We start from the raw sequence: 17,260 nt of genomic DNA on the forward strand, positions 1-17,260 counted from the left end.
GAACACAGATACACCGAAAATACACCCACAACAGGCCTTTATATCAACCACCCAAAATCCTATGGTTGTCATTAGAATATAATGTCGTCCAACATCTTGACTACAAGAACAACATCTAGCAGTATGTGGTATCGGTACTTGACATACGATAATTGACGACGACAATCACCAGTATACCACCATTCTAACCACAACCGGAACATTATTATAGGCTTCCATAAAACTAACTGTGAAAGTATATTAAAAGTTTAACACCTTTCAATTCTTATCTTTTAATGTTTTACTAGATTATCACGTTACATAAATGGTGGGGTAAGGCTTGGACAACTTTGCTCAATGGATTTAGAGAAATCAAGTTGTAAACGTCCTCGCTTCCCGTGGTTTAAATATGTTCGACTCAGCGGGATTCCAACTCTAATGGTCATTAAAATCCCCGATATTACTCCATTATCATCGATATACAACAATATGTATGTGTAACCCCACTGTCCATTCATTGAGATGATGAATTACTGGCTTGTCATCGTTGTTATTGACGTTATGGGTGTTGATATCAAAATCGTCTTCATCCTATTTTTAATCTTTAATAAGGGTTTCAATAGATCTACCCCAGCTTCCAACTTTGGTCAGCCGTCTTGCTCTAGGCCAGAGTCTAATTATATATAAAGCAGAGAAACGTAAGCGTGAAATCACCAAATTAATTTTTGAGCTCATGGTAAGGTCATTCATAACTCATCCTTTGAACATTACCCTACCAGAAATAGTCTTTGTGGTCCCAGTGTTTTGAGCTTTTCAAATTTACCTAATGCGGTTTACGTCAAGGGTTTGTGGGAGGGGATTGCCAGGGGAAAACTAAAGCCGGGTTCCATATTTAATTAAAATGTTTGGTACAAGCAACCCAAGGTCTTTGGTATTACCAGGCCGCGACCTCTCCTGAATACAGATCATCTGTATAAGATCACTGAAAAAAAACTTGTGTTGGATCTCAACACAAGTACTTGTGTGAAAATTATTCTACACAAGTTATGTGTTGTTTTGCATTGCATTAACACAAACTTGTGTTCTTTTTAATGCATTAACACAAATCTTGTGTTTTTTCCATATAATTAACACAAGTAATGTGTACCGTCAACAAATATTTTTTTTTTTAAATTTGAACTCCATACAAAGTCTTAATCCGGGGGACCACAAGTAAGAGAAAGGTATTTTTTACTCAGACAATATAGCCAGACAGACTTGAATGCTAATTGGTGTTAAGATGTCTGTAGTTAAAATAAAGTTGGGCCCAATAAACTGGTAGATCAAAGGCCTGTTGAGCGCTCATGCCCGGTGTGATTTTAACAATTGACTCCAAATGCGTTGACAAGAAAATAAGTAAAACTGTTATTGAATGTGATTGGTTGATAAAATCAACGTACTATAGGCTACATTTTGTCTGCGATGTCATCTCGGTGGAAGCGGACATTAAATGAAGTGATTTCACACAATTAATTTAACATTTAACAACGTGCTGAAATGATTTTGGAGCAGTGATATGTTTGACAAATGTAAGCTAATGGTCACATAGAATACAAGACCGCAGGTTTGTGAATATTTATATAAAAAAAATAATACCATGTATGTAATTTAGCATCGATATTGTTTCTCTGTATAATATTAGTATTTCGTTTCCTTAAAAAAACCTCCAACAATTTAAACCGGAAGTTCATGTTTATAATATGGCGCGGTCAGGAAAAAAATTTCGGCATGTTATTATCAAATCTGTTCAATTTTTCTGAAATCATGCTTAATTAACATTAGTTGTTCGGCGCTACGATGTTGTTCAAATACTTACATTACAGAATCACATTATGATTAAAGCAGAAACGGTTCGACTTGAACCAGCAGGTAAGAATCTGTTTTGAAATTATATCTTGGGAGGTTGGATTGGCGTTGGAGACCCGATTGGCGGCCATTTTGATTCTTGTTTCATGATTTTTTTTATATTATAACGATTTTGCCAAGAGTAGACATAAACGCGGGCACAGACTAGAAAAAATCTTTTTACACTTTTGTGTTAGTTGAATTGTAATCTAATTTATGTTTAAAAAAACAACCTTAAATCAAATAAGCAGATATTTTCCCCAAACCCTCCGTTCAACCTCCGACTCTGTCACTCTGTGGAATATTATTAATAATTAGGCCCCTATTTTCCTGATTCAGTCACAGTTAATAAATAATAAATAATGGAACTAGAATCAGTCTGTGGAAGTTTCTCTATAGTTTCATTATTTTTTCCAGTCAGTGATGATATGACTCATTCCACCTTACAGTTACAGCAATTACCGTATTGAGAATTTACCGTTCAAGGACTCCATTTTGGCATTGAATTGGAATTTGAAGAAAAACTGGTAACAATTTCATTTAATTTTTATATTTTCTATTTTTTTTTTTTTACCAATGTCCTACAATGATTAGTGTATGTGAACATACAATCCCAAGTAAAGTATTTATATGACACTTACATGCAACAGAGAGAGAAAAATGACATAAACAAGGCCTTACGTGTACTTGTATTTGAAGAATCAAGTAGTCCAAGCTATGCCTATATGCATACCGGTAATCAACTACGACGACGATTAGCTTTCTTCCGTTTCCACCATTTCCCTGCACACTGTTCCATTCTACTTAGCCTACAGACGCTAGGTTGTTTCGGGAAAAAGGACAGGTAAGGTTAAATTTGATATGAATAATTCGTTTGCTGGTATGGGTATTTAGCAAACGGAGGAAACCGAATGGCCCAGAGAAAAACTCAAGAGATTGGACAGGCGACTCTACTCCTTGAAATCGAAACCATGCCACTTAACACAATGACAGACCCTGTGATTTCATGTGAATGCATTAACTACTAGACCATTCCCCCCAGCCCCACCCCATATTGAATAAAAGTATGGCTTATTTCAAATATGATATTTACATATAAAGAAAGTAGAGAGACTTCAATCTTACTAGAAAAATACTAGATTACCTGAAATGAAATGGGGTTTAAAGACAACGTCCTACTGTTCAGCTCCGACTGGTCTAATGCAGTGTGCTAAGAGAAAATGTTTGTCCGGGCAGCGACACTATGGCCTACTCTCATAGTGAATTCAAACTGCCAAGAGAACTTTTATGTGTACGCCATGCAATGTGTACATTGGATCTCCGGGGAAACCACTCTGAAAAATCAAGATGAGCTTTCTCGGTCAACCCCAAGAGGTAACCTGTGGCCTCCATGCTAGTATTCCAGCACCTAACTCACTCAGTCACCATGGTCGTCTTCTAATTACTGCGACATTGAAACCATGTGACAAACAAGGATTATAAAAATAGATTTTTACGGCTTAGGTAGTTCCTTGGGATTAAAATTTTTGATAGATATAGATACATTAGTTTCAATTTCAAATCACACAGTTTGTATATATGGTATGGTAGCTTTAATGGTAAATTACATATAATGTATTTATTTTTTCAGTTTCAATATTGGATGTATATGCAAATCACCCAGGAAAAGATCATGTAACAAAAGAAATTATAAAAGTAAAAAAATGGAAGAAATGGCTGGAAAAAATGATGATAGAGCAGCTTTTTCTTGGTGGGTAACTATTTAATTCTTATAGAAAAGATTGCTGTTATGCTATTTTGAAATCTAAAATTCAGTTTAGTATAGTAAAACTGTACACTACATGTATGAGCACAGATAGAATCTTAGTTAGATATGACTGTCTCATCTGTGGCAAAGCAAACCAACACATGAAACAAAACAAATGTAGTTAAATTAACATTTTTTGACTTAATCAAAACTGTCTAGTCAATTTAAGCCAACTAATGTAATACATTGCATATTTTTTTTCAGTTAGCCACCTCGGAAGATCAAGACAGCTGGAAAGGGCTATTGATATTGTGGAAGTGTTTTCTTACAGAGGTTGCTTATCAGACAAAGGCTATGTAAGTACCATGCATACCGGTATTTGCTTTTTGAATCAGGAACTGGTTCTATACACTTGGTGGGGGTGGGGGGTGGATGGCCGAATGGTTAGCATGTGCGTGCTGTATCATACGGCCTGTCATCCTCGGTTGTACGTGACAAGGAGTAGGGTTGCCTGTTCAACCTCGTGGGTTTTCTCCAGGTCCTACGGTTTCCTCCCACTGCGAAAGACCTATATGACTTCAAAACTATAAGATGGATGCAATGTTACACCCTTTCATAATCATTATTATAAAGCGTTCAAATGCATGAATTTGTAAAATATAATTAATATCATATTGTAATACTGTTTGCAATACTGTATTCACCACTGCCTTAGTGGAGATAATTGGTAAATTAAATGATTATTTTTTCATTTTGTCTTTTTTTCAAGACTTTTGTTCTGGCTTCTGACCCATTGAGGCATAATAATCTACCTGGGTCTGTAACTTGAAAAGACACAATAAGTATTATGCAAAGTTGAAACAAAATAGAGACTCAACGTGTGGAAAAATAAGTTATTTATTTAAAAATTGTGAACCGTAGAAAGTATATTTATTGCCAACTCAACCACATACTATCATCCAGGGTTTATGGACCTACTTATAGTTCAACCTTCGACGATGGGTTGTATGTTCAATCTAGTTGGAGGTGTACGATTGAACATACAATAATTCAATAACTCACTTCTCTTGGTATAATCTTATATTCTGTAACAATATCTAACAAAGATAATATATACATATAATACTGACCCACAGGATAGGTAACTTAATAAGGAACAGCATCTAAGAAATAACTTATCAGAGACCTGCCCTTCAGTATGTCCTCTGTCTGCCTGTGGTTAACTGCCCTTTTCTTTAATATACAATTTTTAGGACTTTTATACCTTAGCTTTGTTTTTAGTTACAATATAATCCTTAATACCTTACTGGAATAACTTTACAATAGATAATAATTTATGAAACAATGTCTCTCTAATATAATTACAGAGTTTATTTTAATTAGGATTCTGGCTAATCTATAATGGCTCTGGCCTCAAATTAACTATGCTCTAATTCTACCTGGTCATAATACTTGAATATTAAACCATCAAATTATTTTATAATTTTGAAAATGAAATGAAATGGGGTTTAACATCCTACTGTTTTGCTCATAAACTGGGCTAATGAAGACGGGCATACACCATACAGTGTGCTATATCGAATTCCAACTGCCAAGGGATCTTTTACATGCACGCCAATGTGTACACAGGACCTCGTTTTTTTATCCCATCCAAACGACTAGACAGCTGTCCTTGTCAGGTCCTCCGTCCTGTATCACTGACAAGGGGAAGACACGTCGGAAAATCTGGATGAACTTTCTCAGCCAATTCAGGGATCGAACACCCGACCTCCAGGCTAGTGAGCCAGCGTCGTACCCTCTTAGCCATGTGATCTCCTTATAATTTTGAAAAAGAATATAGTGATTGTAAAAGCTAATAAGTTATCAGTTGCATTTTATTTTTGTTTTTAATGTTAAATATCCCTCTCAAACACAATTATATTTTAATTCTCTCCAGAAATTTGTGTAAAATATAGACTGTAAATTAAAACTTTCATCTTTTAACTGTTGAGTCAATTTAAGTCATCTCATACATAGTATGTTTTTTTCCAGTTAACTACATCAGAAAGATAAAAACAGTTGGAAATGGCTATTCATATTGTGGAAACTTTTCTCACAGAGCTTGATAATCAGGCAAAATGTAAGTAACATACATATTTGTATTTTTAATCAGGAAGTAGTTTTATACACTTGCTTGGTAATCTAGTTATTCTTCTTGGGGCAATGCCTAGGACTCAGCTATTTCAAGTACTTGGCATGCTTGATTTTTGCCAATCACATCCATTACAGTAAATAGCAGTAAAATAATGATGGACAATATTTTACTTTTCAAATAGATTTTAAAGGGTAATATCCAATTTGTTGTCAATGGAAATAAAATAAGAATGGGTCCAAAAATAATTAGACATTGCCAAGTAAATAGGTGCTGCCAATGATGTAGTAGGGAATCTGGATTTGCAGACAATACATGTATGAACCGGGTGAATAGTTGACCTATTATGAGACTTCAGTCCCAAATCTCAAGACTTTTTTCTGACTTGGCCTGACAAAGACAGCTGTCTAGTCCTTCCGATGACACGAATATTGGAATGCACGTAAAAGATCCCCTGGCAGTTGGAATTCGATATAAGAATAGATGATAGTGCCGCTGCCCGGGCACACTGTGTGGCATATGCCCGTCATTATTAGCCCAGTATAGGAGCAGAACAGTAGGACGTTAAACCCCATTTCATTTCATTTTTCTGACTTTTAACCCATTTGATTTGAGCATAATAATCTGCCTGGGTCTTTAAGTGGACAAGACACAATAAGCGTTACGCAAAGTTGAAACCAAATAGAGACTCAGTCTTGATGTGGCAAAATAAATTGTTTATTTAAACATTGTATTCTTATTGCCTACTTTTTATTTTTTAGGCTGGAACACCCTTGAAAGAGTATTTGGTGTATGATAACAACAAGAGAACCCAAGCATCAATTTATTTTATACTTCTGGGAAAGAATGCATTTGACCCAATTTTTAAATATTTATTTTTTGTTATTAATGTTAAATTTTCTTCCAAAACACAATTAGATTTTAATTCTCTTCAAATATGTATGTATAATATAGCAAGTAAACTGACATATAAATCACTTAGAATTTGGTCGGAAATCATAAAGTATTTAATAGGCATTACTAGAAACCAAATGTAGATCAAATACACCCAGAATTACAAAAAACCTTGACCTACATTAAGGTGACTTTCCCTTGCTTATGAAATGAAATACGTTTTAATATCCTGCTTTTCTGTGTTCTTAGAGTGATTCTACCCTATTCTTATATCAAATATTTCAACTGTCAAGGGTTCTTTAGAGGGTACCCAGGGGGGCCGAATGGTTAACACGCACACATTTGATTTGAAGGTCTGTCATTGATTCAAATAATTCAATTTTCAAGGGTTCTTCAAAGTGTACGCAGTTGGGTTGGTTTCAATTCTGGGGGGTGGGGGTGGATGGCCGAATGGTTAGCACGTGCATGCTGTATCATACAGCCTCCTGTCATTGAGTCAACTGGCATGGTTTCGAATCCCCGGTTGTAGACAAGGAGTGGGGTCGCCTGTCCAATCTTGTGGGTTTTCTCCGGGACCTCCGGTTTCCTCCCACTGCTAAAGACCCCTACGCGCTAGCGAATTATTGAAATAAAATTAAACCATATGTTAGTCCCAAAATGATCTAGTTTGTGTCGAGTAGACGTTAAACCCCATTTCTCTCTGTCTCTCTCTCTTTTGATTCTGGGCTTGTACCCAATTATCCCTTGCCATATCCAACACTGAAAAGTGGGAACTATGCCGGAAAATCCAGTTGAAATTTCGCGGCCAACGCCTTATGCTCACTGAACCACTGTGGCTTATGACTTGTGATTGTATATAAATCTTTTGTACATATGATATTTTTTTATTTCAATCCTGTAATCTTGATGCTTTGCTTCTTTTATTTATAAAATATTCATTTTGTTTGGGGTTTTTTTAATGAGGAAAAGGCTCTACATCATTTTATTACTCCTGCAAAATAGAGCAATTTTCTTTTGTTAGTTTTCTGTGTATGCTAGTTATTTCTAGATGCCTCACAAATCACTTGTAGTGTGATTTTGTAGCATTTTTCAGTTTTTGAAATTGTTTCAATTTAGTGCATAATTAATCTTATTAGTGCTTAGTTTGGATGTTATTAAATTTAGATATATTTGAATTATATATTTTGGGGTATGGGGTAGGGATACTGTGTACATATCTTTATATTCTCAGTTCTTGTTTTGGGGTAAAGAACAATTTAAATAGCTATTTTATATTTTGTGATGGGTAAAGTGTGTGGGGCAAAAAACAATTTAAATAGCTATTTTATATTTTGTGATGGGTAAAGTGGGGGGGGGGGCGGTCATTATATATAACACAATATAATTTGTATTAGAATTGACGTCTCTGTTTTTCTGTTAACATTTCAAATATCTATTTAGTTTTGATGTATTAATTTACTTTTTCCTATGATTTTATGAATAAATAATAATCTTACAAAATTTTTTTTTGTTTCCTTCTTTTATCAAACTTTACAGGTCTAACAGAGCAAAGAGAGGGGTCCTGCATAGAAAGGTTGCTATGCTGGATATAAATTGGGGAAAAATACAACACAAGTTTTTGATGATGGTTATACACAAGTTTGTATGAAACCACACAAGTTTCAGAAATTTCAACACAAGTTTCAGAAATTTTAACACAAGTTTCAGAAATTTTAACACAAGTTTCAGAAATTTCAACACAAGTTTCAACACAAGTATTGTGTAGATTTCACACAAGTTTCAACACAAGTTTTGTGTTGTTTGATACATTTTAACACAAGTTTTGTGTTGTTTGATACATTTTAACACAAGTTTTGTGTTGTTTCAACATTTAACACAAGTTTTGTGTTGTTTTAACACAAGTTTGTGTTGTTAAATAGAGACACCTAACTTGTGTTGAATTTAACACAAGTTTGTGTTCTTTCAACACAAGTTTTTTTTCAGTGATGGTATAAATCAAGCCCTTTAAGTTTAACATATCGTAACACGCGAATACATATTACAATAAAAATCGTAACAAACGGATGGAGTTGTTTTAAGGGCGAAGTCATCAATTTATGTCAAAACATTAAGAATGTGACACTTAAGACACTACATATACGTATAAAACATAGCAAAGTTCATGGAACCCATTCAAGCGCTAATTGTATACATACAGTAGTATGTATTCAAAACTTAGAAAGTAAACGTTATCCCCGTAACGTGGGACATATCATATCCATTTTGTTAAAACTAATGTCTAGGTTAACCAGACCGACATTATGAATTTATCCCGTGTTGATAGATATTCGTCCGAGGGCTTCGTTGTATATTTCTTCCTTTTTTCTGAGTTATTAAAACAAATACGTAGTACTACTACTATAACTGCTCTCCGAGAATGTATTAATATATGTATAAACGACATTCAGATCACTGCTTAAAAGCTTTGATTAGACATTACTGCCGCTGATTTTGAAATAACTAAAGAACCGATACTCCAGAGAAGTTAGCTTCTTATTAAATGCTTATAAATAATAACCTGCAAATTTATTATAATTTAGACCTGCCAAAAAAAGTATTATTCATGCGACTAAATAAATGCTTGATTACAATTTGCTTTTTTCATGTTTATAAATCTTATTTATTTTCTTCGTATTTTGCCATTACTTAAAAATATGAAATCTGAAAGCAAATTTATTGAAAAGGAAAATCATTATCAAAAAACAAGAAGTAGGTTTAAGATAATTGTGAAGATGTAAAAGATTTGTTTGACAATGGTTAACAAATATTTCTTTAAGTCTAATGTGAATGTTAATAGTTTCTATTATTTAACAGGTTGGGTTTGGGGGAGCATATAGTAAGAAGACAGGTGCAATATATTACTATTTATGTGTCAATGGTCACTGGGCTATGACGTTTACTTTCATAGTTATCAATTGAAAATAAAAATGATGATAATGTTATTATGGAAATTAAATTTTTATTTTAATCTTAAAGGATATTTTATTGCCTTTATGTATTGAATATTTAGTAGAAAAAAAGATATAAATAAATTCTCAATATATGTATTACAAACAGATAGAAGTTGTAAGTTGTTAAATTTTAAGCACACACAAGTTATGTACTTAGATTACTAGCTTTTCTCCTCAAATCTAAGAAATATAATCTTATTTAAATATTTTGTAATAGTCTTAGAAATAGCTAGTTTAATCCACTAGTTTAAAAAACATTCTTGGCGAACGAGTTTGTAAATTATACGGGAGTCAGGAGCAGACTACCGACAATGCGGATCTGACTTCATTAAAATGCTTGAAATATAAATTAATAAAATCATGTCAGATTTATAAGAAATTTCATGACACAACTATGGACTAAAAGGGTAGTACAAGTTCAGTCTAAATATGGCAGACGTTATGGACAATGATATTTATGAACCACTTGAAGCATTTAAATTTAGCGGTCTTTTAATATAAACATCCTTTTACACGGCAGGTGTATTTTCAAGGGGGAACAGGTTTGGACATTCCATCACATGATGACAGGTAACGACAGGTGCATGATACAGATTCATAACAATAGAATATTTTTCATCCGTCTCTTCATCCCCGCCACTCGATATCAGTGTACACCCATTACACAATGATTATAATAGACCAATCTTTCCACACCCCACTAAACACTGCGCTAATACATTGTTATAAAATCCATTAGATCTGCTTTTGAATAATTTTATCTTTTTAAAAATATTAACTAATATAAAAAAGGTAAACTAAATTCAAAATGTCAGAAGCAAAAAAAAAATTAAAATTTCTTTTGTGTTTTTCTGAACCAAAAAAAAATGGTCATATTGTTACATTCAATATTATTACAAAAAGAAACGACAGCTTCCTTCAAATATAAGGGTACATCGAAAGATCTCCGATGTTTGAAGGTAATTTTGCCCAGATATCAGCTCTATGGCATACTCTTCAACGTTGTGTAAATGGTATACACCGGGACTTCGGGTTTTAGTACCATCCGAACTGAGCCACAGACAAGGGTAAATCAGAATGAAACACTTCCAGGAAACTTTCTCAGCATACACCTGGATCGAACCGTCCCCAGCGCTATATTCACAGGGCCACCGCGTGACTCCCATATTTAAACAAATACTGCATAATGATATATTTACAATTTTTATGAATTTGACTATAACATTTTTTGAGGTATGAATCCATGGATTCACTTTACTCTTTTTACTAATGTGTCTTACTCATTTTGCGATTGTTTGTGAACTCATTTTTTTTTTATCAGTGTTGAAGTGTAGTCTTTTTTTTTGTAGTCATTATCAACATGTTATAGAAATGTGGTGTGATGTTTTCAAAAAGAACATTGAAAGCTCGTCAGAGTATATTGATTAAATCTTCGATTGGAAAATTATATGATATTTAGTTCATAACAATACACCAGTTTAAAAGTGCAATTGTCTTTATGGCATTTTTCACGCAACACTGTTGCGTAACATTGCTATAAATAGGGAACGTAAAAAAAATAATAAATGACCTAAGTTTTCGTGGTATGTAAGTCGGCCATGACGGACACGATGTTTTCGAGATATTTGATTTTATCTAAGAGTTCTTCATCTAGTGAGCTAATCTCGAGAAAATAGGAATGTTTCAGTCTGTGGCCAGGTGAAGTTCTTTTCAACAATCATATGGTTGGAAGCCATAAGTGTTCATTCATAAGAAAACGATATCGAATTTGCTCATGCAACAGGAAAAAAAACCCCGTCATCTACTACTACCCTGATATGATCGCAGCACCCACACGGTAAACACTTATCTCAAAATACAGAATAAAATATCCAATCGCTCTTTTATGTACATGTATTTGGACAATATCTACAGACGAATTATTAGAGACATGCTTTCAAATTTTCCCACGTTCTGTTAGATATGCACACATATTTATTTCCTTATACTTGTGGAAAATCAGAAATATAATAATGATTACTTGTAATAAGGAACCATTTAATATTATGGTCATCAATGTTATTGCTTACTCATTATTTATCATAGTATAAAATATCGTATAGAAGAAAGGAAGCGATGATGTAGCTGTAGGGAATAATGGTCCATCTATTATTGTACAAATTCTAATCTTTCTACCTGAATACTTCCACACAACTTGTCTTACCTCAACTTAAGATAAACTATTTCTAAAGCCGATCACGTAGTCTTTGAAGTCTCAGATTTAAGTAATAAAAGCTATAAGCGTCAATTACTACTACCCTGTTATCAAAAAAACCTTCTAGCCCCGGGCTTGACAATATAGAACGCGTAATATTGATGTAAGTAATGCGGGAGATGGTTACGCGGCACCTGGATACACGTGTCCTATAATGTATAAATTATACAGTTATCCATTACTTATATCATATCATGGTGGACCAACCGTGGCGGGATTTTCCAACGTGGTTTTAGCATTTCAGTTCTGTTGTTCCGATGGTACGAAAGCCCGAGGTCCTTTGTACACGTTGGCCTTTATGTAAAATAAACCTTGACAGTTGAAATTCAATTGCTGTCCGGACAAAATTTTCTTTGAAAGGAAATTTCAATGCATAGGCTTTAAGAACACGTGTAAATAAAGAAATAATAAATGTTTACTGCCATTTTTTAAAATACGGACGATATGACACAGGGTGCACATTTTATGCCTTGATAATTTGTTATATCTGATAATAAATTTGTGGTTTATATCTTTCGTATTAAGGAAGAGTGATTTGAAACTTATTTTAGTACCCGATTATAATAGAAGCTGTATACTTGCTTAGAATCTATACAAATCTCATGATCAACACTTAATGAAATCTTTAAAAATGGCCATTTTTATTTCCTGAACACGTGTATAGGTAACATCTGATATATTGGAAATAAACACCATTGTAAGTATAGAAACAAACTATGCTAGAACTTTATAATGTACATATTCAGCCAGAATCTAAAGAATTAAAAATAGACTTATTTATCACGGCTGCTCGATTTAAACAATTATGGGTGGGGACATAGAATTGATTAATGTTCAACCAGAAGTATCGATTATTGTATTCACAGTTTTTGATTTATGGCTTCTAGTTTTGTATGATTTATACATACACCAGAAACTACGTTTCTTTTAATATTGTTTTATGTACTCTGGAAATGGGTTTCAATTTGCCCGACTTGATTTTAATTACATTAATCATATTTTTTAGACGATATAATAAATATTGCTCTTAAAAATACAATTAACGGAGTGTTTATGGGTTGACAACATATTCTCGAATTTAATGGCTTTTAAACATGTTATGATATTTATTATCAACAATAAAAAAAATACAACCTCATTGTAGGAAACGGACCTGAGACTAACACCTACCCAATACATAAGGAAATGAAATGAAATGGGGTTTAACGTCCTACTGTTTTGCTCCGAGCTGGGCTAATGAAGACTGGCATACGCCATACAATGTGCTATGAGGGAAATTTTGCCCGGACAGCGGCACTACGGCCTACTCTTATATCGAATTCCAACTGTCAAGGGATCTTTTACGTGCATGCCAATGTGTACACGGGACCTCGGTTTTTCGTCTCATCCGAATGACTAGACAGCTGTCCTTGTCAGGCCCTCCGTCCTGCATCACTGACAAGGGGAAACCACGCCGGAAAATCTGGATGAACTTTCTCGGCCAATGCAGGGATCGAACACCCGACCTCCAGGCTAGCGAGCCAGCGCCTTACCCACTTAGCCACCGTGATCCCCCAATACATAAGGAATAAGGATTATTCACCAAACAAACAAAAAAATGTAACTAACCTAAGTATTCAGAAAAACGGTACCATTAAATACGTCTGAGATTTTATATTTATTGGGATTTTCGACTACAATGTATTAAAACTTGTCAGGTAGCTTATTACAACCAAACGAAAATAATTAACCCAAATATTTACACAAACGGCACCATTTTATATGTCTAAGATTTGTTACTGTGTTTCAGATTATGTTATGTTATTGGGATTTTCGACTGCAATGTATTAGAACTTGTCTCAGATAACAGAATAAAAAAAATATCTGATATAAAATGGAGTCTTAATTAAAATTTAAGCAGCTTTTTACATTATAAATGTATTTTGATAATAGAAAAGTTACAAAATAATCAGATGTGGAATTGTACATGACAGCTCGTGATATTATCTGACATCACTAAGTTAATTCTTGTGTAGAATTAAACAACACGTGGTTTCCAGTACACAGATTTGTCAGTGTCAAAAGATGGCGGATTTCTTGTCTATTTATTACCAAAACCACACAGCCCGTAATGTTTTTCTTTAATCGTGTTTCACAACAGTGTTTTTTTTTACACCACAATACAAGTTTTCTTAACATAAACTGATATGAATGAAGATTACGTAGTATTTTTATAAAAATAGTCCACAAGATCAAGCAGTGCAGGTTTTGAAGATTCTTCGTACATTGACTCTTGAAACGCTTAAATAAGTTGCTGCTAAACCTTTATGCAAACAAAGTGTCATGTTCCCCTGATCTGATATGTAATTGTAGGTTCCTGATGGAACTTTTGTTGACATCAATCATAAAACTTTGACCCCAATGCTGCATAAACAAAAATCTTTTTTTTTTCTATAGTTTTTCAACGCAACAACATAGCAGTGTTTCATTGACAATACCATTATCTGATCTGTGAATCTACAAACCATTTCTTTTGCTTCCATTTTAACTCCATGATCAGAATTTGTGTTGCTGACAAAATGAGTGGAACTCATTACAGTATACAACCGTGACCTGCTCATATAAGAAATGGTATCAGGGACTATAGAAAGTAATCATAGCATGTCTAACGCACGACATTCGTAACTACGTATAGCTAACTGAGGAAAAACGGTAACCATGGGTCACCGAACGAGTCATCGGACCATTGCTTTAAATGCACGAGTGCATTTTTTTTAGCTCAGCCAACTCTTTAAACACAAAGTGGTATCGAGTATTATTAAAATATAAAGCTTACCCACCGCCAGCTAAACGATATAAACGTTACTAACAAAGTAAGCCACGACAAGTTAAATAGGATAAATGTTACTATCTGAATGATTAAGTGCATCAGTCTGGAAAATCAGAGGGATGAGCACATTATGAGCACATTATCAGCGGAGCTCGAAATGGACATACACCAATCAGTCGCACCCACAACCACAACCATACAGCATTCAACCTCTCAAAGCGAACACGTTAACTAAAGTACCGAACGCTTTTTCATTGATATACCAGAATCTGATAAACATGTAGGAACCTGTTAAATCTTATCTTAATTTCAACCTTCTTAGCCCTTGTTTCGCATTCTATTGTTAAAAAAAACCTCTACATCATAGTGAAAAAATTGTGCTAATGATTTTTTAAGTGAAACCTTAGACAGCATCAACGCGATTACCAGCTTGAAAGATCAATTAGTTTACTTTTTTCTAACATCTAATGAGATTTGTTTTCAAAGTGTTATATTCGTTAAGTGAAGAACCATTGGTTTCGATTAGATGCTATCAATATAATATTGTTTGTTGAATTCTTAAATTTCACGTTTCACTCGATTCTGTGATGCTAATGTCGAATTGACACGGATTGTTTGTAGTTGTATAGTGAACAGTAGGACGTTAAACCCCATTTCATTTCATTTCATTTGTAGTTGTAGTATCACTGATATATGCAGATAGACATGGCAGTAAAATGGGTTATCTCTGTTCTTGAATTTTATAAGAATTTGAAAATTTGATTTTGTAAAATTGAGATATTCCCTATATGGTTGCTGAAAGTGGCCAGGTAAAATCTTGCGCTTTTCATAACCCAAGAACACGACATCATGACGGTATTCAGGCGAACATGCGACAAAGTAAACTTACCATAATATCGTGTGAGAGTTATCGTAAATAATCTTTTACTTACTTTTATATTTAAATAAATCATAGATTGCAGTGTCTAGCTAGCGTGATGCTATGCGGTAACAGAAAACAGAAAACGTTAGTATTTACTGCGATGTTCATAGATTCTGTATACAATCATGTCGAGCTTCTAACAAACATCATGTCGATTTTATACAAAATCATGTCATTGGAAAATATATATGGAATCAAGTACCGTCAATTTTAATCAAAAACGAACAGAAAGATCCAATTTATTCCTAAATTTGATTACGTATGTTGATATTGAAAATAAATTACACAAACTTTATTTATTGGTTGTTTATTTGCGTATTTGTCTAAAGATCAAATTACCATTCAAAACCTGCATAATTTGTCTGCGATATCCCTATCGGGGGAAGCGGGCGTTAAGCAACAGGAACGAACGAACAATACATTTGATTGACTTTCTAATCGATCCCAAGGGTGTTTATTAAGCTGTGTCAAAGTCCCAGATCCGTACCCGATTTCACACATAGGTGGAAGCAGGCGTAAATCCCTGGCGCAGTAGCAAGGCCCAAACGTTATTTTCTAATGAACGTTAAACCCCATTTCTCTTAAACAAGTCTTTACGGAACGAAAATAACAAATATTATACTTTTAATTAGACTGTTATGTTGAATCATGGCTAGGACTTATTATACAGAACTTTACTTTTATCCTTGAATGTTATTGACTATGCATCTGATGCTGGAATGAAAGATATTTCGACCATTTCAGTAATTCTTACAATCTCCAATTTCGTTTTTTGTCATTCTGTTTTTATCATTTCATTTTTTCATGGTTTACGACATAAATATAATTTCTTATGTTCTTGTGGTTAACAACACGAGTTTATATGATCATATTACAAATAATAGAATTAACACACAACCATCATCATCATCAACTCCCTGTACAATGACAATAATATTCTATATTTTATACCGGGAACTAGGCCCCAAGAGCTACTTACATTCTTGTTCTTGGAGGCGACGCTCATCGAAAAAAAAACATAATTACGATCGACATGAAATTATGTCTGTTCCTTGTACAATTGCGCATCGATTAACGGATTTCCATATTTGATATGTGGTCTTAATTCTAAGATGGCAACGATGTGGGTCATTTTTGGTTCCTGGTCTATAGTATTCTCATGCTTGTTGTGTTACAGTACTGTGGATATGACTTGTAACAACTTCCTTATTTTCGTGAGCATAAATTATAACGGAATCCAATGAACTGGCATTTTTTTTCCAAGATGTCACTGCATTAATACCATACCGTGCATTGTTTAGCTATGAATATGGTTATTGTCTAAATATTTGACGAATTATTCAAAGAATGGTAAAAGGATATATTACGACTCAAGTGGTTATATCTTTTAGGTTGTTATGATGGTAGATTATGGTATACAATCCTATGTTCTTTTTTATGACTGTGTATATTGAAGATTGTTAGCTTAGAGAGAGAGAAGATGGATGGTATTGTCATTAACTTTCTACGTGTAACTATATACACATAACCATTAGCAACAAAATTTCGCACTCGGCAAACCTCGAGTTTTTCTACATGCAAGAAATCATTAAGTGGCTCCAGAGGTTGCATAACTTTCGAGAACTTTGACAATAACTATGTTTCATTGGT

The 17,260-nt window shown here is 34.0% G+C and overlaps 2 long non-coding RNA genes across 7 annotated transcripts in view; one reads left to right on the forward strand and one right to left on the reverse strand.

Moving 5' to 3' along the window:
- The window catches only part of LOC126820806 (uncharacterized), a 124,026-nt gene that overhangs the window by 89,751 nt on the left and 17,015 nt on the right, over positions 1–17,260 (reverse strand). The gene's annotated exons all lie outside the window — the stretch shown is intronic.
- LOC126820794 (uncharacterized) lies at positions 1,172–7,980 on the forward strand. 6 transcript variants are annotated; one of them, XR_007680137.2, is made up of 6 exons: positions 1,172–1,582; positions 1,842–2,390; positions 3,494–3,613; positions 3,875–3,966; positions 5,642–5,729; positions 6,503–7,980. It is a non-coding gene; the product is annotated as an uncharacterized LOC126820794 (long non-coding RNA). The 6 variants fall into 6 exon arrangements; XR_007680139.2 differs by having other exon boundaries at positions 2,281–2,390; XR_007680138.2 differs by lacking the exon at positions 1,172–1,582 and having other exon boundaries at positions 1,627–2,055; positions 2,281–2,390.

This window comes from Patella vulgata, chromosome 5 (assembly GCF_932274485.2).
Source record: "Patella vulgata chromosome 5, xgPatVulg1.2, whole genome shotgun sequence".
NCBI classification, from domain to species: domain Eukaryota; kingdom Metazoa; phylum Mollusca; class Gastropoda; family Patellidae; genus Patella; species Patella vulgata.